The sequence below is a fragment of the Artemia sp. Qi Xiang Cuo genome, chromosome 21, assembly GCF_049724085.1.
Source record: "Artemia sp. Qi Xiang Cuo chromosome 21, ASM4972408v1, whole genome shotgun sequence".
Lineage (NCBI taxonomy): Eukaryota > Metazoa > Arthropoda > Branchiopoda > Anostraca > Artemiidae > Artemia > Artemia sp. Qi Xiang Cuo.
This window is the reverse complement of record NC_142814.1, coordinates 35,128,661-35,153,628: the sequence shown is the minus strand read 5'-3', so window position 1 is coordinate 35,153,628 and position 24,968 is coordinate 35,128,661. Positions and strand designations below refer to the sequence as shown.

The 24,968-nt window shown below is 37.8% G+C and overlaps 1 protein-coding gene across 1 annotated transcript in view; it reads left to right on the top strand.

Annotated features, from left to right (window-relative positions):
- Positions 1-1,156: 1,156 nt before the first annotated feature.
- Positions 1,157-24,968, top strand: part of LOC148939485 (uncharacterized) — a 48,178-nt gene continuing 24,366 nt past the window's right edge. The window contains exon 1 of the mRNA XM_089107027.1: positions 1,157-1,245. The gene's annotated coding sequence lies outside the window, so the exon portion shown is untranslated. The remainder of the gene's footprint in view (positions 1,246-24,968) is intronic.

Below are 24,968 nucleotides of genomic sequence, written 5' to 3'. Positions count from 1 at the left end.
CTACCTTGAAATTTTGATTGGATGTCTTTGGTGGGAGGGCTGTGAAAAGGAGAGTAGGAGGAGCCTGGTGCCCTTTAATCACCTGGTGCCCTTTTATGACAATAAAACAGAGGTTCTTATGAATGATCTGGACAGGCATTTATAACATGAATTTAAAATACAAACAATTCCAACAAGGCTGAACATATAAAGATTTTAACTTATCTTTTACTCCATAATATTGCCTCATATTTGAAGAACGCTGAAAAAGTAAGTCCAGGGGCTCAGTTGCACGAGGGTTCAGTTGTACGGGGGTTTATTTACATGAGAGTTCAGTTACATGGGAGTTCAGTTACACGAGGGTTCAATCGCACGGGAGTTCAGTTAAATGGGGTTGAGTTGCATGGGGGTTCAGCTGAGAGAGGGTTCAGTTACCCGTGGGGTCAGTTGCATGGGGGTTCAGCAACAAGGATTAAGACCCTTTTTTACAGAATCTAAGGAGGCATCAATACGACCGCTGTAAGACAAGGCGAAATCTACCCTCCACAATTTGTTAATAAGCTTCCTAGGCGACAAAATACTTATCACACTTGTTACACCAATTAAGACGGGGCTTTAAGGATTTCAAATTTCAAGAGCCTCGTTTTCAGGCACCGGGTTCGAACACGGGTTGCTGTTAAATTTTACATCAAGCGTTTCAAGGGTTGCAGGTTCAACAGGAATTTGCTTCTAAGCAATTTCAGCTGCTGGGTTCTCCCTGTGTGTGAACACGGGTTCCTTGAATCTTAGACCCGCAGAAATACCAGTTTCAAACCAGAGTTCTGCTTTCATTGGCGGTAAATTCAAAAATGGCTAACCACCATGAATTCACAGAACATGAAGTTTGTTCATTGAAATCCCAAACAGTTGATTTTGAATTGAAAATCAAGTATTTTGCAGTAAGCATGAATACATGGCTAATTGTAGAAAAAACTAAGACACATAGTCGGAGTGTTTGAGAGGGTAATTCTATTCCTTAGCATCAAGCGTTTTCATCTTTGAAGTTTCAACGCCGTGTTTTCCTTGAGAACCTGCTTTGTGAAAACGCTTGATGCACTAGACGAGACCAACCCGTGTTCGAACCCGCTGAGCCTGAAAACGAGGCTAAGCTCATTTCATCTTTTATAAATTTGAAAATTTAAACTGAAGTTATAAATCAGGCTAATAACTAACGCTTGTTTTTGAAGCAAAGAAAAAAACAAAACAATATAGACTAGATGATTCAAGGTAGGAGCATACTAAGCTGAAAAGGGTTCTTCTGCCAAACATGTTTTATGTAGGTGGGACTAAAATTCTTGCCTTTTTTACATAGCCTAGGCTAAAGCTAGCCTATGAAAAATGTCAGGCTAAATTAACAGTGAGGAACAAGGATTAGGGGTAAAGGTAAATATATATCAAATCATGTTATTGAGTTTCAAATAAAGTGAATAGCCTATACCATTTGATGCCTTTTTATGCTGATTATGAATATAGCAATCATTTCTATTGGAAATGATTTTTAGCCCCCCCCCCTATATATGTCAATTCAGGATATATGTGCACATATGGGGGTGAGTGTTAGGTTAGGGGGGGTGGCTGAAATTTATTTCCAATAGAAATGATTATTATATTTGTAATCAGCATAAAGAAAGGCAGGTAAATATCTAGGTAAAGTGCTACAAAATCATATTATTGAGTTATGACTAAAGTGAATACACCACTTGATGCCTTTTTTTTATACTGATTACGAATATAATAAGCATTTCTATTGGAAATTAATTACAGCCTCCCCCCTATATAGGCTAGGCCTATACCTAACCTAACCCTGAATTGACATTTATAGGGGGGGGGCTGAAATTCATTTCTGATAGAAATGCTTATTATATTCGTAATCAGCTTAAAAAAGGCATTGAATGGTGTATTCACTTTAGTCCTAACTCAATAATATGATTTAGTATATACACCAAATCATACCTGGGGGTGAGTGTTAGGTTGGGGGGGGGGGCTAAAATTTATTTCCAATAGAAATGATTATTATATTTGTAATCAGCATAAAGAAAGGCAGTTAAATATCTAGGTAAAGTGCTATAAAATCATATTATTGAGTTAGGACTAAAGTGAATACACCATTTGATGCCTTTTTTTATGCTCATTACGAATATAATAACCATTTCTATTGGAAATGAATTTCAGCCCCCCTATATAGGCTATACCTAACCTAACCCGGAATTGGCATATATAGGGGGGCTGAAATTCATTTCCAATAGAAATGCTTATTATATTTGTAATCAGCATAAAAAAAAGTTATCAAATGGTGTATTCACTTTAGTCCTAACTAAATAATATGATTTTGTAGAACTTTACCAATATCTACCTAATCATATTATTGACTTATGCATAAAGTGAATATACCACTTGATGCCTTTTTTTATGCTGATTACGAATATAATAAGCATTTCTATCAGAAATGAATTTCAGCCCCCTCCCCCTATATATGCCAATTCAGGGTATATATTTCTACATTAGGGGGGGGGGGGTGGTGGCAAATTTTGTTTCTGATGTAAATGGGAGATAAGTTTAAACTTTACCCCCCCCCCCCTAATATAGAAATATATACCCTGAGTTGGTATATATAGGGGGGGGGGGGGCTGAAATTCATTTCTGATAGAAATGATTATTATATTTGTAATCAGCATAAAAAAAGGCATTGAGTGGTATATTTACTTTATGCATAAGTCAATAATATGATTTGGTAGATATTTACCAAAAGGCATAGAATGGTGTATTCACTTTATTCCTAACTCAATAATATGATTTGGTAAATGTTTACCAAATCATATTATTGAGTTTCAAATAAAGTGAATATACCATTTGATGCCTTTTTTTATGCTGATTACAAATATAACAATTTATGTCAATTTTATGTCAATTCCCCCCCTCTATATATGCCAATTCAGGATATATATTTTCACATATGGTGGTAGGGGTTAGGTTCGGGGGGGGGGGGTTGAAATTGATCTCCTTTAGAAATGATTAGCCTATTATATTTGTAATCAGCATCAAAAAAAGCATTGAATGGTGTATTCACTTTATTCCTAACTCAATAATATGATTTGGTAAATATTTACTGGATTAGGTAGAAAATAACTATATTTTTTAAGTTTTTGTTAAATTCTCTAAATATAAAAATCTCTGTTTTTACATATGTATCTGGTTTTACAAATGAGCCATTAAAAAAAACAATAGTAAAGTTCTAGTTTAGCTAATTTTTGCTAACTTGGAAACGGGTTAGGTTAGGAAAACAAAACTTTCAGTAATGAACAAGGATCAAAAATGGTATAAGTTCTAGTTAAGCTTTTTTTGCTATCTTGGAAAGGGTTTAGTTTAGGAAAATGAGTAAATTTCTAGGGGGCCCTATAGTTTAGCTAGAATGAAAGTGGCAACAAACATCATTTGATGCCTTTTTTATGCTCTTTCATAATTAAATAATTGCTTCTGTTGCAAATTGCATCTTGAGTCCTTATAGGGGCCCCAAAGGTATTTTATATGAATTATGAAGGAACATAAAAAAAGCATCAAATTAAGTTTTTATTGTCATTCTAGATAAATTATATGGCCCACTGCAAAGTTACCATGAACTTTACCCCCCACCCCCAGGACTCCACCCTTTGACTATTGGAAAAAATTACTTTATAAGCTTATATAGAATGGTACTATCCAATCTCCATATAGATAGATAGATATTTAATGCTCTAAAGCCACAAGGGCCATGGCTACAAAAAATAACAAACAAGAAAACAACTTACACACATACAACAATAATTTCAACACTCACCCCACCCCCTTTACAAAGATGTATCTCTATGTGACATACCCAATTTTATATAATTTGCTATCATTCTTATTGTCCCATAATTTTTTGATCCCATTACTGAAACCAACCACTCACTTGTCCCCACATTACCAAAAAATAATTCTTTCCTTAAATCTTGTAATTCAGGACAAAGGGCCATGAAGTGAAGCAGGTCCTCACCATAATTAAAAAATTTTAGTCATCTAGTTGGAAAATTTGGCCCATCTGTATAGGAGAAATCTATATTTGCCAACTAGTTGATAATAAATGTTTCCCCAACAAAACTTTCTTTTCCATCTAGTTGACTAATAACTTCTCCCCATCAAAACTTAAATTTGCCAACTAGCTGGAAACCAGCATTGCCCCAGAAAAGAATTCATTTTCCAACTAGTTGACTGTTAACTTCTCCCCACCAAAACTTAATTTTGCCAAGTAGTTGGAAGCAAACATTGCCACTGAAAAAAATTCATTTTCCAACTAGTTACTTCTCTCCTTGCAGAAAGTTACCATTTCCTTTCAATCTTTCTTTATGACATCCTCTCACCCCAGATAAGGACAAACTGCTTTCCTTTTAGTCCTAAACTGTTGGCCAAAAAGGCAAATCTTTGGAAATTTGTCATCCTTTATCTGCAGAATGTACCCTGGCCATCTCAACCTTTCTTTCATTATAGCCCTAGAAAGCAGGATTGAACTACATTTTTTGTACAGCCTACTGTTTAAAATATGGTCAGTCAGGCAGATACCCAGAACAATCTGTAGACAATTTCTATGGAAAACATCTAGCAAATTGTCATCCACTTTTTGGATTTTTCTTTTAGGTTTGTATATATTGATGGAATCATCAGGGAGGGTGGGTTGCTTTGTTGTCAGGATAACAAGTAATATATGGAAAAAGATCATGAAATAAGAACATTGTTATTTTTATTTTATTAGTCTACCATGTTTTTTGAGAAGTGCAGCTAAACTGAAATTTTACCATTATTTGGAAATTTGACTAATTTACCCTACTATTTTTAGAGATGTGTGCACTCACAGTTTCAGGTAGCCCAGTCTATAATAAATAGGCCAGGGTGAAAGCCTATTGAATAAGGGGATTCTACCCTTTGACTGTTGGAAAAATCTACTTTTTAAGCTTATATAGAATGTTACTACCCAATCTCCTTCTAACATCGTTTTTATACAATCCTAAAAAGGGCTTATCCCAGATTTCTGATTGATCACTCAGACCATCTGTCTTGGCTTTTTCTATAAACAGCCATGTCTTGATGCCTACTGCAAAATACTTGATTTTCAATTCATGTGTTGTTGGAAACAAATATTGCCCCAGAAAATAATTCTTTTTCCAACTGGTCGACTAATAAATTCTCCCCAGCAAGACTTGATTTTGCCAACTAGCTGGAAACAAATATTGCCCCAGAAAACAATTCATTTTCCAACTAGTTGACTAATAACTTCTCCCCAGCAAAACTTAAGAACAATCTGTAGGCATACCCAAATCAACGTGTTAGCAATTTCTATTTAAAATATCTGGTAAATTGTCTTCACATTTCATAAGTTCTCACTTAGGTTTGTTTATATTAGTAGGACCATTAGGAAAGGAAGGTTACTTTGTTGTATCAATGGAATCTAGTATGTAGAGAAACAGCATGAGATAAGGACATTGTTATTGTTATAGCCTACCATGTTTTTTGAGAAGTACTGCTAAACTGAAATTTTACCATATTTGGAAATTTGCCTAATTTACCCTTCTATTCTTAGAGATGTTTGCATTCACAGTTTCAAAACAGCTTTCTTGGGCTTCATTTAAGTAGAAGATCTGTTTTGTAAGATATCACTTTCATAACACAAAGATTTTTAATGGTCACTGCCCTCTAGAGAGAGAAGGAGTTCAGATAGGTACTTCCAAAATACTTTCCCAGGACATACTTTAGTCTGTAGACCCATCTCTGAAAGTTTCTTTTTCCTAACCTAACCCCTTTCCAAGATATTGAAAAGTTGCTAAACTAGAATTTTACCAAACCAACTAATTTAGCAAAATTGTACCTAGCCTTTAGTGTTCAAAAAGACCAAGGGACATTCATGCAAAGTATTCAGAGAGTGTTAAGGGGATTTTTGAACTGAATCAAAACACATTGTGTGAATTCAGATTATCAAAAGGGCATAACTCAGGAAAAACTAGCCTAAGGGTATTAAACAGGTTTTTCTGATGTCCAAAAGATAACAGTGAGCTGTCAATTTTCCCCACTACAGTTTTTCTGCCATCCAACTAAAAAGTGTTAGTTAACATTGTTAAAGATTGTCTTTAAAAATTGAATAGCCTGCTTGTTTGAGAATTTAAAGCAAAATATCTCTGTCAGCAAACAGTTCTGTTTCTGCTTTCTAAAGAAACACCTGTTAGCAAACAATTGGATGACACAACAACTCCTTAAGTTAGAACTTTTGGAGAAAGATGTGGAGAATGATCAATTAACCTAGAAGACAATAGATACACTCTACTGCTATTACAACAGCTTCTATAGTGACTACTACTAATGCTGAAGATGTTGAGGTTCACATTTATCAAAATGTTGAGGGGAAATTTGAGCTAAATCAAGACATACTATGTACATACAGATTATTAAAAGGGCATATCAGCAATATCTTAAGAACAGTGTACCATCAGAAGCTGAAACTTCAGGGGCATGATAAAGGTGTAACATTATGTGATGCCTTGCTCTTGTGCTTGTGATTGTGCACCAGCTTGCTATTATGTACTTATGCTTATTTGCCTTGATGTGCTTATGCTTGCTTTGCTTATAGTTTTCGTTATTATAGGTGTCTGGGTTTCAAATAAAGATATATCTACCAAACATTGCATGGTGTCAAAAGTTGGGTGACCAATAATGGATGTCTTCCAGCCAAGTATTAGTTGGGACTTGCTGTGTCTACCAGATGAGTGGAAATAATTTGAACAGCATGCTTGTCTTATGTTTGCTGGCCCCTTATCTGGCAAAATCAAGAAGATCATGTGCGCCTACCTACTTATTTGGGCAGGAAACAAAGGAAGAGAAATATTTAATACCTTCACTTTTATCAAGAGTGAAAAGGACAAGCTTGAGCCATACCTGACACAATTTAAAGACTATGCAACACCTAAAACAAACAGTGTGTTTGCAAGGTACATCTTTCAGAAACGTGACCAACATGAGGGAGAAAGCATAGAAAGCTACATAACAGAGGTGAAAACCTTTTAAGGCTTTCAAACATTTTAACCTTTCAAAACTTTTTAACCTTTTTAAACCGTTAAGGCCTGTAGCTGCAGGGATGCAGACAAAATGGTATGAGATAGAATAGTCTGCAGAATACTGAACCCATGTATCAGAGAGTGCCTGCTAGTAGAAGCGGGTGCCCTAACCCTCAAAACAACTATAGAGAAATGTCACATGTTTGAAACAACCCAGGCACAGCTAAGAGCATTTGATGAAGGTTGCATAAAAAAAGAAATTGATTCCATCCACAACATCAATCACTGTCCAAGCTGAAGAAATGACAAGTTCAAGACCACTAGCCCAAGATGTAGAGACAGCTACTTCTGTGGAGGGAGCTACAGCCCTAATCATGCATGTCCTGCAAAAGGAAAGACCCCAAACACATACAATCAAAATTTTTAGTTAGCCATTTTGTTCAACATCGTTGAAAGTTTTGGAAATTAGGTCTTTAAGGATGACAACCCCCTCAGAGCAAGAGTTGTAAGTTGTACCCTGGGGGCATATAAAGTTTTTTTTTATAGAAAGTGTTGTTGTGAAAACTTCAAAAAGGGCTCATTTGATTGGAAATTGAAAGGGCTAGTGCCTTTTTTAATAGTCAAAAGTAAATAGCGAGCAACTAATCCCCCTCTTAAACTCACCATTTCCCCAAAAACATTCAATCAAAATTTAGAGATAGCCATTTTGTTCAACGTAGTTAAAAGTTTTGAAAATTATGATTTTTAAGATAACATATCCCCCCAACCTCTCAGAGTAAGGGTTGCAAGTTATACCTTTGAGGCATATAAGGTTTTTATAGATAGTATGTTGTAGAAACTTCAAAAAGGGCTCATTCGATTGGAAACTGAAAGGGCTAGTGACCTTGTTAATAGTCAAAAGTGATTGGAGGGCAACTAGCCCCCCTCTCAAGCTCACCATTTCCCCAAACATATTCAATTAAAATTTTGAGATAACCATTTTGTTCAACGTAGATGAAAGTTCTAGAAATTAGGTCTTTGAGGTTGACACTCCCCGCAGAGCCCTCGGGGCTAAGGTTGTATGCTATGCCCTGGGGGCATGTAAGGTTTTTTATTGAAAATGTTGTAGAAACTTCAAAAAAGGCTCATTCAATTGAAAATTGGAAGGCCTAGTGCCCTTTTTATTTGGCTAGTTGAAACTGATTGGAGGGCAACCAACCTCCCTCTCACACCCACCATTTCCCCAAACACATCCAATCAAAATTTCGAGATAGCCCTTTTTTCAACGTAGTTGAAAGTTCTGGGTATTATGTCGTTGAGGATGATCACCCCCCCCCCCCACACCCCTCAGGGCAAGGGTTGTAGGTTATGCCCTGGGCGCATATAAGGTTCTCATAGATTGTTGTAACAGAAACTTCGAAGGGCTAGTGCCCTTTTTAATAGTCAACAGTGATTGGTGAAAAACTAAGACCCTCCCACACCCACCATTTCCCCAAAAACATCCAATAAAAATTTTGAGATAGCTATTTTGTTCAACGTAGTTGAAAATTCTGGAAATTATGTCTTTGAGAATGACACTCCCCCCAAAACACTCAGGGCAAGGGTTGTAAGTTATGCCCTGGGGGCATATAAGGTTTTAAAGAAAGTGTTATCATAGAAACTTCAAAAAGAGCTCATTCAACTGGAAATTGAAAGCACTAGTGCCCTATTTAATAGTCAAAAGTGATTGGAGGGCAACTAACGCAACTAAAGCATATATGGTTTTTAATGCCCCTCTCAAGCCTACCATTTCCCCGAACACATCTAATCAAAATTTTGAGATGGAAATTTTGTTCAGCATAGTTGAAAGTTCTGGAAATTAGGTCTTGGCCAGCGTTGTCGTAGAAACTTCAGGAAGGACTTATTCAATTGGGAATTGAGAGGGCTATTGGCCTTATTAATAGTCAAAAGCAATCGGAGGTCGAATGCCCCCCCCCCTCTTACCCATCATTTTCCCAAACACTTCCGATCACCATTTTGATATAGCAATTTTGTTGAACGTAGTTGAAGATTCCGGAAATTATGTTTTTGAGTATGACAACCCCCAACAGCCCTATAAGTTATGCCCTGGGGGCATATAATGTCATATAGAAATTGTTGTCGTAAAAACTTCAAAAAGGGCTCTTTCGATTGGAAATTGTGAGGGCTGTTGCCCGTTTTTAATAGTCATAATTAATCAGAGGGAGAACCCCCCCCCCAAAGCCCATCATTTCCCCAACTATTTCCAATCAACATTTTGATATGGCCACTTTGTTCAACGTATTTGTAAGGTCTAGAAATTATGTGTTTGAGGATGACAACCCTCCCCTATAGGCCTCATTTTAAGGGTTGTAAGTTATGCCCTTGGGAATATAACTTTTTATAGAAAGTTTTGTTGTAGAAGCTTCAAAAAGGGCTCATTTGATTGGAAATTGAGAGGACTAGTGCCTTTTTTATTAGTCAAAAGTGATCAGAGGGCAAATGTCTTTCTCCACGCCTATCATTTCCCAAACACTTCCAATCAAAATTTTTATATAGCCATTTTGTTAAGCCCATCATAAATTTCTCGAAATTATGTCTTTGAGGATAAGAAATCCCCCCAGTCCTCAGGGCAAGGGTTTTAAGTTGTGCCCTGGGGACATATAGGGTTTTTATAGACAGTGTGGTCATATCAAGGGGGCTCATTGGATTGGTAATTAGACGCTCTAGTGCTCTTTTTAAGAGTCAAAGCGATCAGAGGTCAGCTACCCTCTCACCCCTACACACACGTGTTATTGTCCTGAAATGCGTTAAATAGAAATTTGAGATAGCCATTCTATTCAAAATAGTCTAAATATCATATAACAAGGCTTTTGGGGGCTGAAAACAACCCCAGATAACAGGGGCAGGGATTGTTAATTTTTGCTAGGTGGTATTTAAGGTACTTATGGGAAGATCGGCTGTTAGGAAGAGGCTTAGTATTTCTTACTGAAAAAGACTATGTCAATATAAAACGAACAGGAATTAATAAAAAAAACTTTTTGCACAAAATAAATTTTTTAAAAAAGTAAAGAATTCTGTTAAACCGAAAATGAACAAAAACAGAATCAAATAATCTACCAAACATACAACTACCACAAATCAGTATCAATAAACAAATGAAACCATAAAAAATCAGACATTAAAATAAGTCAAACTCAAAACGAGCAGAAAAAAAAAGTTTTTTTTAAAATGTTTTCACTTATAACTTTAAGAAAACGAATATTAATTAAGACTTTAAGGAATAAATGTCAGCATGTGTATATTAAAATTACAATGCACATTTTTTCAGTAAATTCATTTGAATTTTTTTCAGTAAAGTACAAATTATATTCTGGCTTTTAGAAAGCATATGGTTTAAAACCCTACTCAGATTAATTTCTGCTCGTTTTGAGTTTGAATTATTTTAATTTCTGATTGTTTTGGGTTTCATTTATTTATTGATACTGATTTGTGGTAGTTGTATCCTTGGTAGATTATTTGATTCTATTTTTGTTTATTTTTGGTTTAATGGAGTTCTTTACTTTTTTTTTGAAAAACTTATTTTGTGCAAAAAGTTTTTTTATTAATAGTTATCATAGACAATCTGCTAGTTTTGGTTCAATCCTGGAAGAACATAATCAGCATCTTGTTGCTGTCTTAAAGAGGGCACAAGCAAAAGAGGTGAGTTTCAACCTCAGCAAATGTAAATTTGGCGTACAAGAGGGAACATACTTTGGCCACATGATTGGCAAAAAAGGGATGCACCTGGATCCTGAGAAACTACATACAATTAATGCAATGCCTAAACCAGCAAACAAAGAAGAGCTGACCACCCTCCTAGTAATGCTGAATTACTTAGCCAGATGCATCCCCAATCTATAAACAAAGTGTAAGGACCTTTGTGATGTCTGCGAAGACAAAGACTTTGTTTGGAAAACAAAGCATGATGTTGCTTTAAAGGAAATAAAGGGCTCCATGGGGTTGCACCTTCATTTCTTTGATCACCAAAGTATCTCAATTGACCTGACAATTGATGCCTTGTCCCACGGCCTAGAAGCATACATCTCAACAAATGAACAGGCAGTAGCCCTTATGCCTGCTGAGCAAAGGTACTCACAGCTAGAGAAAGAGCTTTACGCCATTGTATTTGGCCGCCAATATTTCCACGACTACATCTATGGAAGGCAAATCAATGCATTCACTGATCATTGCCCTCTCAAAACCATCTTACAATAGCCTTTACACAAGGCCCCAGCAAGACTACAAAGGATGATGCTCAAGATTCAGCCATACAACTTGAGTTTTACACCAACCCAGCACTGAAATACCGGTCGCTGATGCATTATCAAGGCTTCACTTGTCAGACGTTGATGAGGCTACACAGAGAGAACTCAAAGCATATATACATTAAGTCGTCAAGTTACTTCCGGTGAGTGATTCAAAACTGCAAGAAATCCGCAACCAGTCTAAAGAAGATCCCCAGCTAGTTGCACTCAGACAAATTATAGGAACTGGCTGGCCGCCTTGCTGCAAGCTATGTCCTAGTCATGTACTGCCATTTTGGGGAGTCCGACATGAACTGTACATCAATGGCAAAATCATCTTCAACGGAGACAGGATAGTGGTACCAGCATGTTTGAGATCCGACACGTTAAAACAGCCACATGCTTACCATCTAGGGGTGTAAAAAACAAAACAGAGAACCAGGATGCTCATCTGCTGGCCTCAACTGAACAAAGACATAGAAAATCTGATTGTCAGCTGCTACACATGCCTAAATCACAGCAGGAGTCTACAAAAAGAGCCACTAATCTGCTCACCAGGATCAGTTTTCCCATGGCAACAAGTTGCCTGTGACATATTAACCTGGCATGGAGTCAGCTACATCCTAGTGGTGGACTGCCAGAGTCACTTTTTTGAAACTGACCTGTTATGCGATTTGACATTAGCAGAAGTCATTTTGAAACTGAAGTTGCATTTTGCTCGTCATGGCGTACCCCAGGTCACGATATCCAATAATGGTAGCCAATTTGTGTCCCAAGAATTCAGGAGGATTGCCAGAGACTGGGGATTTGACTTTTAAACTTCAAGTCCAATATACCCCCAGTCAAATGGATTAGTGGAAAAGTCTATCCAGACCTGCAAGAGCATCATGACCAAGGCAAGTGAAAATGGATTGGACCCATACCTCAGAATTCTGGAATACTCTAACACCCCAGTTGATGGTTTAGCTGCCACCTCACAAATGCTCATGAGCCGCCAGCTCCACTTAAAACTGCCATGCGCGGAAAAGCACTTGGAAAAGAGAGTGGTACAGACTTCTAAATTTTTGGCAAGCAGAGAGATGGCTCAACACAGGCAGAAATCTTATCATGACCAGCATCCTAGAGAACATGCCAAACTCAGAGGAAGCAACCAGATTTTTTTCAGAAAACAGCCAGAAGCGCTGTGGAAAAGCAGATAAATAATAAAAGAGGCAGATGAACCTAGATCATACTACTTGTCATCTAAAGATGGTTCAATCCTTTGCTGGAAACAAAGACACTTAATCAAAGCAGCCCCTCTTTCCACGCCTGATGATAGACTTGCCATGGAGTACCGCCCAGGGCTGTATCAAGGTCACTAAACCCAAGTCGGGTTATGGCTTGCCTTGACACTACTTGACTTTACGCCATTGTATTTGGCCGCCAATATTTCCACGACTACATCTATGGAAGGCAAATCAATGCATTCACTGATCATTGCCCTCTCAAAACCATCTTACAATAGCCTTTACACAAGGCCCCAGCAAGACTACAAAGGATGATGCTCAAGATTCAGCCATACAACTTGAGTTTTACACCAACCCAGCACTGAAATACCGGTCGCTGATGCATTATCAAGGCCGCCAATATTTCCACGACTACATCTATGGAAGGCAAATCAATGCATTCACTGATCATTGCCCTCTCAAAACCATCTTACAATAGCCTTTACACAAGGCCCCAGCAAGACTACAAAGGATGATGCTCAAGATTCAGCCATACAACTTGAGTTTTACACCAACCCAGCACTGAAATACCGGTCGCTGATGCATTATCAAGGCTTCACTTGTCAGACGTTGATGAGGCTACACAGAGAGAACTCAAAGCATATATACATTAAGTCGTCAAGTTACTTCCGGTGAGTGATTCAAAACTGCAAGAAATCCGCAACCAGTCTAAAGAAGATCCCCAGCTAGTTGCACTCAGACAAATTATAGGAACTGGCTGGCCGCCTTGCTGCAAGCTATGTCCTAGTCATGTACTGCCATTTTGGGGAGTCCGACATGAACTGTACATCAATGGCAAAATCATCTTCAACGGAGACAGGATAGTGGTACCAGCATGTTTGAGATCCGACACGTTAAAACAGCCACATGCTTACCATCTAGGGGTGTAAAAAACAAAACAGAGAACCAGGATGCTCATCTGCTGGCCTCAACTGAACAAAGACATAGAAAATCTGATTGTCAGCTGCTACACATGCCTAAATCACAGCAGGAGTCTACAAAAAGAGCCACTAATCTGCTCACCAGGATCAGTTTTCCCATGGCAACAAGTTGCCTGTGACATATTAACCTGGCATGGAGTCAGCTACATCCTAGTGGTGGACTGCCAGAGTCACTTTTTGAAACTGACCTGTTATGCGATTTGACATTAGCAGAAGTCATTTTGAAACTGAAGTTGCATTTTGCTCGTCATGGCGTACCCCAGGTCACGATATCCAATAATGGTAGCCAATTTGTGTCCCAAGAATTCAGGAGGATTGCCAGAGACTGGGGATTTGACTTTTAAACTTCAAGTCCAATATACCCCCAGTCAAATGGATTAGTGGAAAAGTCTATCCAGACCTGCAAGAGCATCATGACCAAGGCAAGTGAAAATGGATTGGACCCATACCTCAGAATTCTGGAATACTCTAACACCCCAGTTGATGGTTTAGCTGCCACCTCACAAATGCTCATGAGCCGCCAGCTCCACTTAAAACTGCCATGCGCGGAAAAGCACTTGGAAAAGAGAGTGGTACAGACTTCTAAATTTTTGGCAAGCAGAGAGATGGCTCAACACAGGCAGAAATCTTATCATGACCAGCATCCTAGAGAACATGCCAAACTCAGAGGAAGCAACCAGATTTTTTTCAGAAAACAGCCAGAAGCGCTGTGGAAAAGCAGATAAATAATAAAAGAGGCAGATGAACCTAGATCATACTACTTGTCATCTAAAGATGGTTCAATCCTTTGCTGGAAACAAAGACACTTAATCAAAGCAGCCCCTCTTTCCACGCCTGATGATAGACTTGCCATGGAGTACCGCCCAGGGCTGTATCAAGGTCACTAAACCCAAGTCGGGTTATGGCTTGCCTTGACACTACTGCAAGAATTAGTCTGCACAGATCATTGCAGAGATTCCCGACGACTGCCACCGAGCTCGGTATAGCCATAGCTGAGCTCCGCCTGCCAGCAAGTGAACCATCTAGCACAATTCCAGCACAAGCCACAGCTGCTCAGGCTACAAGTTCCGGCAAGACACCAGAGAGACTGAATCTATAAGGAATAACCATGTGACAAGGAGGCATTTGTGGCTCTGTGTGGTTCTGCCAAAACCCATTGGCAGCTGATGGGAGTCAGCCTTGTGCCTCTCTGTGTAGTGTTCTGTTGTGTCCTGTAGTGAGTGATAATTTGCCAAGTCATTGGCAGTTAGTGAAGTAAGCCTAGCGCCTCCACGCCTAGATGTAAGGTGCTCATCCTTTGGTAATAGCTTAAGGAGAATGTAGAATTATGTGATGCCGTGCTCTTATGCTTGTGATTGTGTACCTGCTTCCTATTATGTGCTTATGCAGTGGCGTATCCAGGATTTTGTTTCGGAGGGGGGCCGTCAGTCTACCTTTTTATAGCAGTCATGTGAGGAAGAAAATTATCTATCATAGTGCAAGATTTTAGGCGGAGGGTAGGGGGGTTGGGGTAGCTAGGTAAAAAAAAATAAAAAGTACGCACTTTTCATGAGCATTTCTAGTTGTAGAAATTTTTTGTTTGGGAATGGATAACAAAATTTTTCCAACAAACTCAGAATTAAAAAAAAAGTTAGAAGCAGTGAGAGTTTCTAATTTGGGTGAGTAGATGTTTTAGAACTGCCACAAGTGACAGAATTTAGACAATATAAAAAAAAGCAGTGCATTATTCCTTATATTTGCCTATGGGACCCTTAGAGAACCAAATAAATAAAAAATAATATTATATCAAAGACAATTGCCCAGAATTTGGTTTCGGAGGGGTGGGGGCCTCAGTCTACCTAATATAGCAGCCATGAAAGCAAGAAATGTATTGATATTAACATTGTTTACAGAGGATAAAGCACAATTAAAGTTAAAAAAACAGAATCAACTGCACTTAGAGAAACGAGCAACGAAAGACGACCTAACCTCTCACAGTAACGGCCGCCGGTCTTTTTTGGCTGCAAACGGATCAAAAACTTGGTCAGCCTTGACCTGGATATTATGGTTCAGGTTCATGTGAGCTAGTCTGTTCCGACGCTCCTTGCCCGCGGAGCTCTCCAGATAAGTTTTTAATTGCTTAAGACAGCTAAAGTTCCTCTCAGCAGAAGTGGTAGTCACTAGTAATGTCTGACAAATTGTCAAAAGCCTTTGAATGCATGGGAAAATTTTTGCATCGCATGACGCAAGAGTCGAAGCAACAGTTGATGGTTTCTCAGACATTCCGAGCCACTTCTGTTTCCAAAGGACTAACTCACATTCAAGCGCACGTCTACCCCCGTGAAATCCCTCGTAAACAGCAACAGCGTTCACAAATTCATTAATTTTTAATGACTCGCTGTTAGCTGGCAAAAGCTTTCCGATTTTTAAAGATGCCTCCTGATGGCGCAAAAAACTGATCAAATTTTTCAATAAGTGAAGCAAAGTAAGGTTTGAACAATGACTCGCGATAAAAAACCTTGATGGACCCATTATCGTTGATGGACTTTCGGCGGATAGAGCTTGGAACAGCTAGAGCCACATTTAACTCTTGTGCAAGCTCATAGGCTTTCTGAAAAATTGTTTCAAAATTATTTTGTTTTGACTGCAGTAAAGTATCAGAACATAGCTTAACGTGCCGACAGCACTCAACTAAGTCTAAATCTTCGGCTTACAGCGCCTTAGAGACAGAGAGCATTATGGCGCTTACAAACTCTAGCATAGCCATCGTGAACATAAAACTAAACTCGGTTGCTGCTGAAACAAACGCATTCGCTTTTGAAATAACTTCCGTATCGCACCGTATGCTACCAACTATTTCCTCAAGTACAGAAATAATCGCAAAATACAAAGACATAAAACTAAAATGCAATCGTGACACTCCACCCATCTCATTTCGCACAACTTCACAAGCTTCCTCCCAGTACTATCGGTACAAACGACAGCGACCACTTCTACAAACATTTTCGTTCTTTTTGGTGAGGATGATAAAAATGATATAATCTGCTGTATAGTAGCAAAAGTTGACCTAACAAGTCCTACTCTACTAGTTTTACATAAAGCCAAATTTAAGCTGTGCGATGCACAGTGGGTGTAGATCACATGCGGATATTTTTTCCTAATTTCTGCCTGTGCACCAGAATAGCAGCCTGACATGTTGCTGGCCCCATCAAAACCAACCCCCACAAATTTCTCCATTTTTAAGCTGAACGCAATGCATTGGCCGATGATTTGTTTCGCTACTGCAGAGCTGGTGAGATTTCCGCAAACAGAAAACCCGAGAAACCGCTCTTCAAGTAAAGCACGATTTTCATATTAGTATCTGACTACAAGAACTAAGTAGAACTAGTTAGGCTTGTCAGCATGTATATCAATAACTGCACAACAAACCTGAAGAATCCTTTGATGCTATATGCTGATGACTGCAAGCTCTTAGGACTGGCCCAGAACGACATAAATCTATCAACTACGCAAGAAGATCTGGACAGACTATCTAGATGGTCATCGGATTGGTGTCTACAGTCCAATGCCTTAAAATGTAAAGTTCTACATCTTGGACGCAATAATCCAAAACTTGCATATCAAATAGGAGACGCCCAGCTTGAGGCAGTCAGTGAGGAGAAGGACCTGGGGGTTATTGTTGACAATGAACTGAAGTTTCAATGCCACACACAAGCTCAAGTTGCAAAAGCAAACCAAGCCCTTGGCCTCATAAAGCGAAAATTTACCACCAGGAAGTCGGGAGTGATGACGAAACTGTACAAAGCCATGGTCTTTCCTCACCTGGAATTTGGCATGACCCTAGCCCCTCCGTACTATAAGATGGATGTGAAAGTACTTGAGTGTCCAAATAAGAGCAACTAAGCTTATCTCTGCATTCCAGACAAATCTTACAAGGAACGTCTCATCTTAATCAAACTCCCTACCTTAGAATACCGTAGGAAAAGAGGAGACGTAATAGCAACTCGTAAGTTGCTAGAAAATGACCTATTAAGTCACGTCTTTTCCCCGTCCTTCTCAACTACCACAAGAGGACACACCAAGAAGCTGCAGGCCCCCCGTTGTAATAAGCAAGAGCGCCAACAGTTCTTCTCAGTCCGTTCCGTCCCACTCTGGAACACCTTATCCGAAGCCACCGTCCAATCTAAAACTCTAGATGCCTTCAAGAAAGGAGTTGATCAAGACTGGGCCAACGCCGAATGGAGGCTGAACTGGGATGTCAAATCATAACCTTGAAACACCACCAGCGAGATTTCTACAGGAGGCTCAAAACCACCTTATCTCGCTGGACATACGATTTAAGGTAATTTTCTTTCTTTCCTCTCACGTGACCTTTCCGTTTCAATGCTTAGCATACACTAGAATTATAGCTGCGTTTGAATGAACTATCGCCTCTTAGTCCGATTCCTTATCGCAATTCATTCATTGCAGAGAATCTAGTGCTTATAGCTGCGGGGGTTAAATAGTGAGAAAAATTTCTTGACATCTTGTTTGATTACAGGAAGCGATTGCACGTTTGATGATAAAATAATTATATAAGCTTGCTGGAGAAATGGATAGCCATTTAACAAGAAATGAAAAAAAGAACGGGTGTTGCAAATAACTTAAAAGCGTGAATATTTCGGAACTTACTATATTGGGACTTAAAAAAAAAGAAATTTCGGGGGGTGATTACTAAATATCACTATGTGTATATTAAACTGACAATGCACATTCATTTGTATTTTTTCAGTAAAGTGCAAATTTTGTTCTGGCCATGGGAATGCATAGGGGTTTTGCGCCCTACTCATGTTAATTTCTGCTCGTTTTGAGTTTGACTCGGTTAATTATTGTAATTTCTGCTCGTTTTGGGGTTTCATTTATTTATCGATGTTGATTTGTGGTAGTTTCACGCTTGGTAGATTATTTGATTTTATTTTTGCTAATTTTTTGTTTAATGGAGTTCTTTAATTACAACGCCTCCTCAACGCCTCGCTCTTTACGCTAAAGTTTGACTTTCTCACAACTCTTTCTTTTAAACAATAAAAACTTTAGCGTAAAGAGCGAGGCGTTGAGGAGGGCACAGCCCCTTTCATATACGGAATAATTTCTGTTCGTTTTAAGTTTTAATGTCGCTCCTTACTTTCAGTTTAAAGAAATTTTTTTATATTTAAAGGCTGCGAAAGCGGGGGTTTGGGGGGCGGCAGCCCCCCAACTGTTCCTCCTAATCCCTGTACGTTTTAAGGTTCGACCTTGTAACTCAGCCTCTTTAACTCTTTAGAAAACGTATTTTTTTTCAAATAATTTCTGCACGTTTTTGTGCAGTTTATTACTCAAGAGTTGACCTTGTAACTCAGCCTCTTTAACTCTTTAGAAAACGTAATTTTTTTTCAAATAATTTAAAAAAGAAACTGAGTTTCTTTTTAAAGTTTAAATTCAGTTTTACAATAATTAACCGAATAAAACTCAAAACGAGCAGAAATTAGCATAAGTAGGGCGCAAAATCCCTTAGCCTGCCCAAGGCCAGAACAAAATTTGCATTTACTGACAATATATAAATGTTTTTACTTTTATAACTTTAATAAATCAAATAATATAAACATTTTGATTACTAAATATCACTATATGTATATTAAACTGACAATGCACATTCATTTGTATTTTTTCAGTAAAGTGCAAATTTTGTTCTGGCCATGGGAATGCATAGGGGTTTTGCGCCCTACTTATGTGAATTTATGCTCGTTTTGAGTTTGACTCGGTTAATTATTGTAATTTCTGCTCGTTTTGGGGTTTCATTTATTTATCGATGTTGATTTGTGGTAGTTTCAAGCTTGGTAGATTATTTGATTTTATTTTTGCTAATTTTTGTTTAATGGAGTTCTTTACTTTTCTTTGAAAAAATAATTTTGTGGAAAGTTTTTAAAATTAATTTCTTTTCGTTTCATATTGGAATAGTCTTTGCAGAAAAAAAGAAAATAATAATTTAAATATTTCTCGTTTTTTAAGACTTTATAGTTTGACCTCCAAAATTTTGATTGGATGTGTTTTGGAAAATGGTGGTTGTGAGTGGGGCATTAGTCGCTATCCAATCACTTTCAACTATTAAAAACACACTAGCCCTTTCAATTTCCAATTGAATGAGACTTTTTGAAGTTTCTACGACACAGCTTTCAATAAAAACTTTATATGACCCAGGTCATAACTTACGACCCTTGCCCTGAGGGCCGTAGGGGGAGAGGTTGTCATCCTTAAAGACCTAATTTCCAAAAATTTCAACTACGTTGAGTAAAATGGCTATCTAAAAATTTGAATTGGGTGTGTTTGGGGAAAAGGTGGGCGTGAGAGGAAGGGTTAGTTGCCCTCAAATCAATTTCTACTTTTAAAAAGGGTACTACACCTTTGAATTTCAAATCGAATGAGCCCTTTTTCAAGTTTCTACGACAAAGATTTCAATAAAAGCTTATATGTCTCCAGGTTATAACTTATAATCCCTGCCCTTAGGGTTGCGGGGGAGTATCCTCCTCAAAAATATATTTTCTATCTGGAAATTAACTACGCTGAACAAAACGGCTATCTTAAAATTTTTATTGGATGTGTTTGGGGAAAAGGTGGGCGTGAGAGGGGGGTTAGTTGCCCTCCAATCACTTTCGACTATTTAAAAGGGTACTGTCCTTTTAAATTTCAAATCGAATGAGCCCTTTTTCAAGTTTCTACGACAAAGATTTCAATAAAACCCTTATATGCCTCCAGGGCATAACTTTGTGCCCCGTGGCATAAAGTGGCAACTGTGTCCTCCACTTTGACGTAATAAAAATAGAATTTCAAAATTATAAATGATTATAACACTTCAATGGTGGTTCTGGCTTCGCTTGCGCCCGGGGCAAAATCTTGATTAGCGCTCTTCCCCCTTATCTCCCACAAAATTTTCAGGCCGAACTTCAACGAAATTTTTAGTTATTAACGAAATTATTTTAAGTTTGTTAATAAATTATGTTTTAGTTATTTTTAGTTTATTATTTTAACCATTTAATTATTATTGACTTTTTAATTTATTATTATTTAATTATTATTATTTTATTGATTAATTAATATTTTATTAAATATTTTAATTTATTAACTACTTCTTCAACTTTATCTTAAAAAAAAAAAAAAATAAAATTACAAAATGATTAAAACTCTTAGATTGTACATTTGAACTTTTGCGCCACTAAAGTTTCTGCGCCCGGGACAAGTGTTCCCTCTGTCCCCTGCTAAAGCCACCTCTGTGAGAATTCCTTTTTTTTAATTTACCCCTAAAATTTCTGCACCTGGAGGAAACGCCCCCTCCGTTCCCCCCTAAAACTGCCACTGCTTCCTCCTCCCCACAAAGAAAATTGTGTTCATTCATGAATTTGCGCTTTTTTACGCATTAAATTGTTTATCAAAATTATCCAGAAGAGATATTTCCATGGACCATATAGGGAATTACCTCCCTATCAACACCTCTCCAGCATACGGATATGGGTACTGGATATGGGTACGGATATGGTAGTTTTCATTGCGTTTACGATATTTAAACTGTTGTTTTTCTGGGGTTTGGGGGGGGGAGGTAGCTAGGTTTGGTTACGTATTTAATATATGCTATGCTTTATTTCTCCCCCCCCCTAGTGTGCAAATATATAGCCCAAGTTTGTTTCTAAACTATTATATATTCATCCTATTTTATTTTATTTCACTAGAATTAACCAAACTTGACTTTTTAGAAGTGACCATATAACGCACCAGTACCCGTATATATTTAACAATATTCTAGACATAGTTTGTTTAACAATTTTCCAAGAAACCTTGTCTTACATTTTCTTTAGCATCATTAATAGCGGATGACTCACCAATAATAGTGGGAGACAGGTAGTGGGAGTAATGGGAGACGGTTGACAGTATATGGTGACGTCACTGAGTTCATTGCCTTTGGCCTTTAGTACGTAGCAGATTACAGTTGAATGTAGGTCACATATAATTATTGTTTCAAGTAAGTTATTAATTTTTCGGAAAATTTTTGGATTTTCTATTTTGTGGGGAATTATTAGGGTACTGAACAAAAATCCGGTAGCAAGCGAGAAGTGAACTTTCGTTATGCTAATGAAATAAAACAAAATAGGATAAAAATATAATAGTTTAGAAATAAATTTCGGCTATATATTTGCACATCAGGGGGGGGGGATAAAGCATAGCATGTATTAAAAACGTAACCTAACCTAATCTAGGTACCTTTTTTGCCCCTTAACCCCAAAAAACTAAAGTTTAAACATTTGTCATGGACTGAGCAATAGCCTACCTTACAAGGCAGAGAAAAACTTTTTCATAAAGCATCTTTGAGTTTTCGATGCGGGCGTTCTCTCGTGACTACCCGATTCTTGACAGTAACCATTATTAGTAAAATCTATGTTGCGAGAAAAAAAAATCCGATAAAAAAATTGTTTCAATGCTGTTTTTAATATATAAATAATCCTGCCTTTTATGGTTGTTTGACCCATATATTATTTGGTTTTTAAAACCGTTTAAAGAAGAAAAAATTGTTTCCCTTCCTGGGCCCCATATTCAGGCAAACCCGTTTTTGTGCGTAGCTTTATTTTACCCCCAACCCCCGTAATGTGAAAATATATAGCTCAAATTAAATATTTTCAATGCATACCGCCACTCATAATTTGTTTTTCCAGTTTTTGTTTCGTTACAGTTGATTCAATTTACAGCTACACGGGTTGAAACAAGACGAATTGGTAGAGTAGATATGAAATATATAATTTGGGCTATATATTTGTACATTGGGGGAGGGGTAAGGCATAGTGAGGTTGCATTGAAAATGTTTTAATTACATGAACCCCCCCCCCGCCCCACAGCAAATTACGCCCCTGTGGGGACAAGGTTGGGATGCGTGTGTCTATTACCAGAGAAGAGACCATGATATTTGAAAATAGCATAGAATAAGGAACTCAGTGGTAGTCAGGGGCGTCCTGAGGCTCATTTTATTGGGGGGGGGGTAATTTCGGTCGATTTTGCTAATTTTCTGCTGAATGCCAAAAAAGTTGTGGCCCCCCGTCGGGATGCCCCTGATGGTAGTACACATATTTTTTTGGCATATATCCTTCTGAAGTGGCCGACTATTTACCCTTAAAAGGACCGTTAAAGTTACTCCTTGTTTTTCAATGCTTGCCAATAGAAAACGGCTATCAAAATTCTGGAAACTATTATAAAACAGTCATAAATACTTACTTCTATAAACAACAAAAGCAGGGGCGTCGTTTGGGGGTTGCAAGAGGGGGCAGTTGCCCACCCCCCCCCACCCGATAATGTGAAGAAAAAAATATTATGCATCCCATGCCTTTTGACAATCCAGATTTTGACCCCTCTTGCCCTCCCCCCAATAAAAATGCTGGAGATTCACCCCTGAACAAAAGGGCTTCGCTTTATTAGCCCCTCCCCCTCTTTAATTTATAAATAAATATAAAGCTCACTATAAGTATTCACACTATTTCTTTGAATAGCGTGTCTCTTTTCTTCCCATTGATTGATACGTGTCTATCTTAAAGCATTAAAGAGGAAAAAGTTGTACTATTGAAAAATATAGTTCGGGTCCATAAAGTGGACGTTATATTCATGCATCAATGAAAGAGGGGTTAAGTTGATTTAATTTACTTTTAGAAATTAGATAAGGAAGTGTTAAGATTTTTTAAAAGTAGTTTTGGAATTTCTGATAACATTTTAGAGAGGGGGTTGAGATATAGCCCCAAGCAATATATAACAATTTACTGATTATGTCGATTGTATATTATATTACATTATTTATCTGGTATTGTCTATAATAATTCATAATGACAAATAAAGATAACTTGAAAAAAAGAATAAATTCAGCAAAAATTTTGTATGTAGCCTAAGACCATGTCTGGGCGTATAAAGTGGGTTTTGAATCTCGGAAAGACCATTAAATGAAGTTTCTAATTGTATATTTCCATTTTATTTCCTGATTTCAGTCCTATTGGTGACAATTGGGGATGGGGCGATGGGCTATATACTACCTTGGAAGGCAGTTTTGACAGGCGAATTAAAATTTCAGGAACGGTACCATAGCCTAAATTATCCTCATGGAGGCCATTTGAAGTGGGCTATCTACTTCTACTTCTCCCTCTTTCAACACTTACCTTCATTGAAATTGGACATACTTTGTGTTATAAAAATGAAACTTCCAAGAATATGATTACAGGATAAAAAAGGCAAACGGAAAGTATTTTGAGCCTCAAAACCACCGAGGCTCTTTATATTGTTCTATCTACTTAGAATGTTAACCAGCCCCTCCCCTCTCCCCCGTGCGTTTATATAGTACTAGGCTATATGCAAAACCTTGAAGTTATTTATGAGTAACCAAAAAAAAAAAAAAAAAAAACAGAAACCAAATTGTTGAATGGGGTGTTGGAAGAGTGTAGAATGGGGAATCAAATGATATGTTTTTATAGGATTTCTTTCCTGTAACACGAATTTACTTGATATTTTAAATAAATTTATTGAATTTTGGTATTATTCGTTAGCTGAAAGTTGAATATAGCATTTAATTCGTCACTCAACGCTGTTTCCAAAAATTACTATGGCTCTTTCGATTGCTCCACAGCCTTCCATCCCCCTAATACGTTAGTATAGTCTATGGGCTATACATAGGGGCATACATAGCCTATAGTATAATGGGCTGGTACTTGTATGATATACCCCCTACCTAATGTTCTTCGGTTTCTCTGGCGCTCAATCCTAATGAAATATAGAAAAGTAAAATTAGATATATAATACTTTAGAAACAAATCTAGGCTATATATTTGCACATTAGGGGGGAGGAGGTAAAGTATGGCGGGCCTCCATGCTTTACGTGTTAGGTACGGTTAGTCTGCATATAACTACTGCTATTGCTACTACTAACAACTCACCGCAGCACCAAACCGGCTGAGGCCAACACAGATACGCACTCTCCTCCTACGTCCCAATCTATCCAAAGCCTCCTATTTTACACCTGATTTTCAAAAAAAAGGAAACACCCCGAAAAACCTGAGTGTTTTTAATGAAAGTGACATCATCAGATTCAACGTCTCTGAGAACTAGAAAATCTATCTAGAAAAATGTGGAATCTGTAATTTTTGCCAGAAGAAAGCTCACGGTCTGTGGGTTTCTTTGTTTTTCCTAGGGATGATCTTACCGAGCCATTGGTCCTAGGAGGTAAACCTAGGAGGGTAAAGTATAGCAGGGCTGCATGTAAAACGTGTTAACTATGATTACTCTGCATATTATGAAGTAAGAATTGTTTGAAGTAAGAAGGTTGCATTAAAAATGTGTTAAATATAAATATTCTACATATTATGAAGTAAGAGCTGTTTTCTTAACATGTTTCCTTCTCTCTAGTTAGTTCTCTAGGCA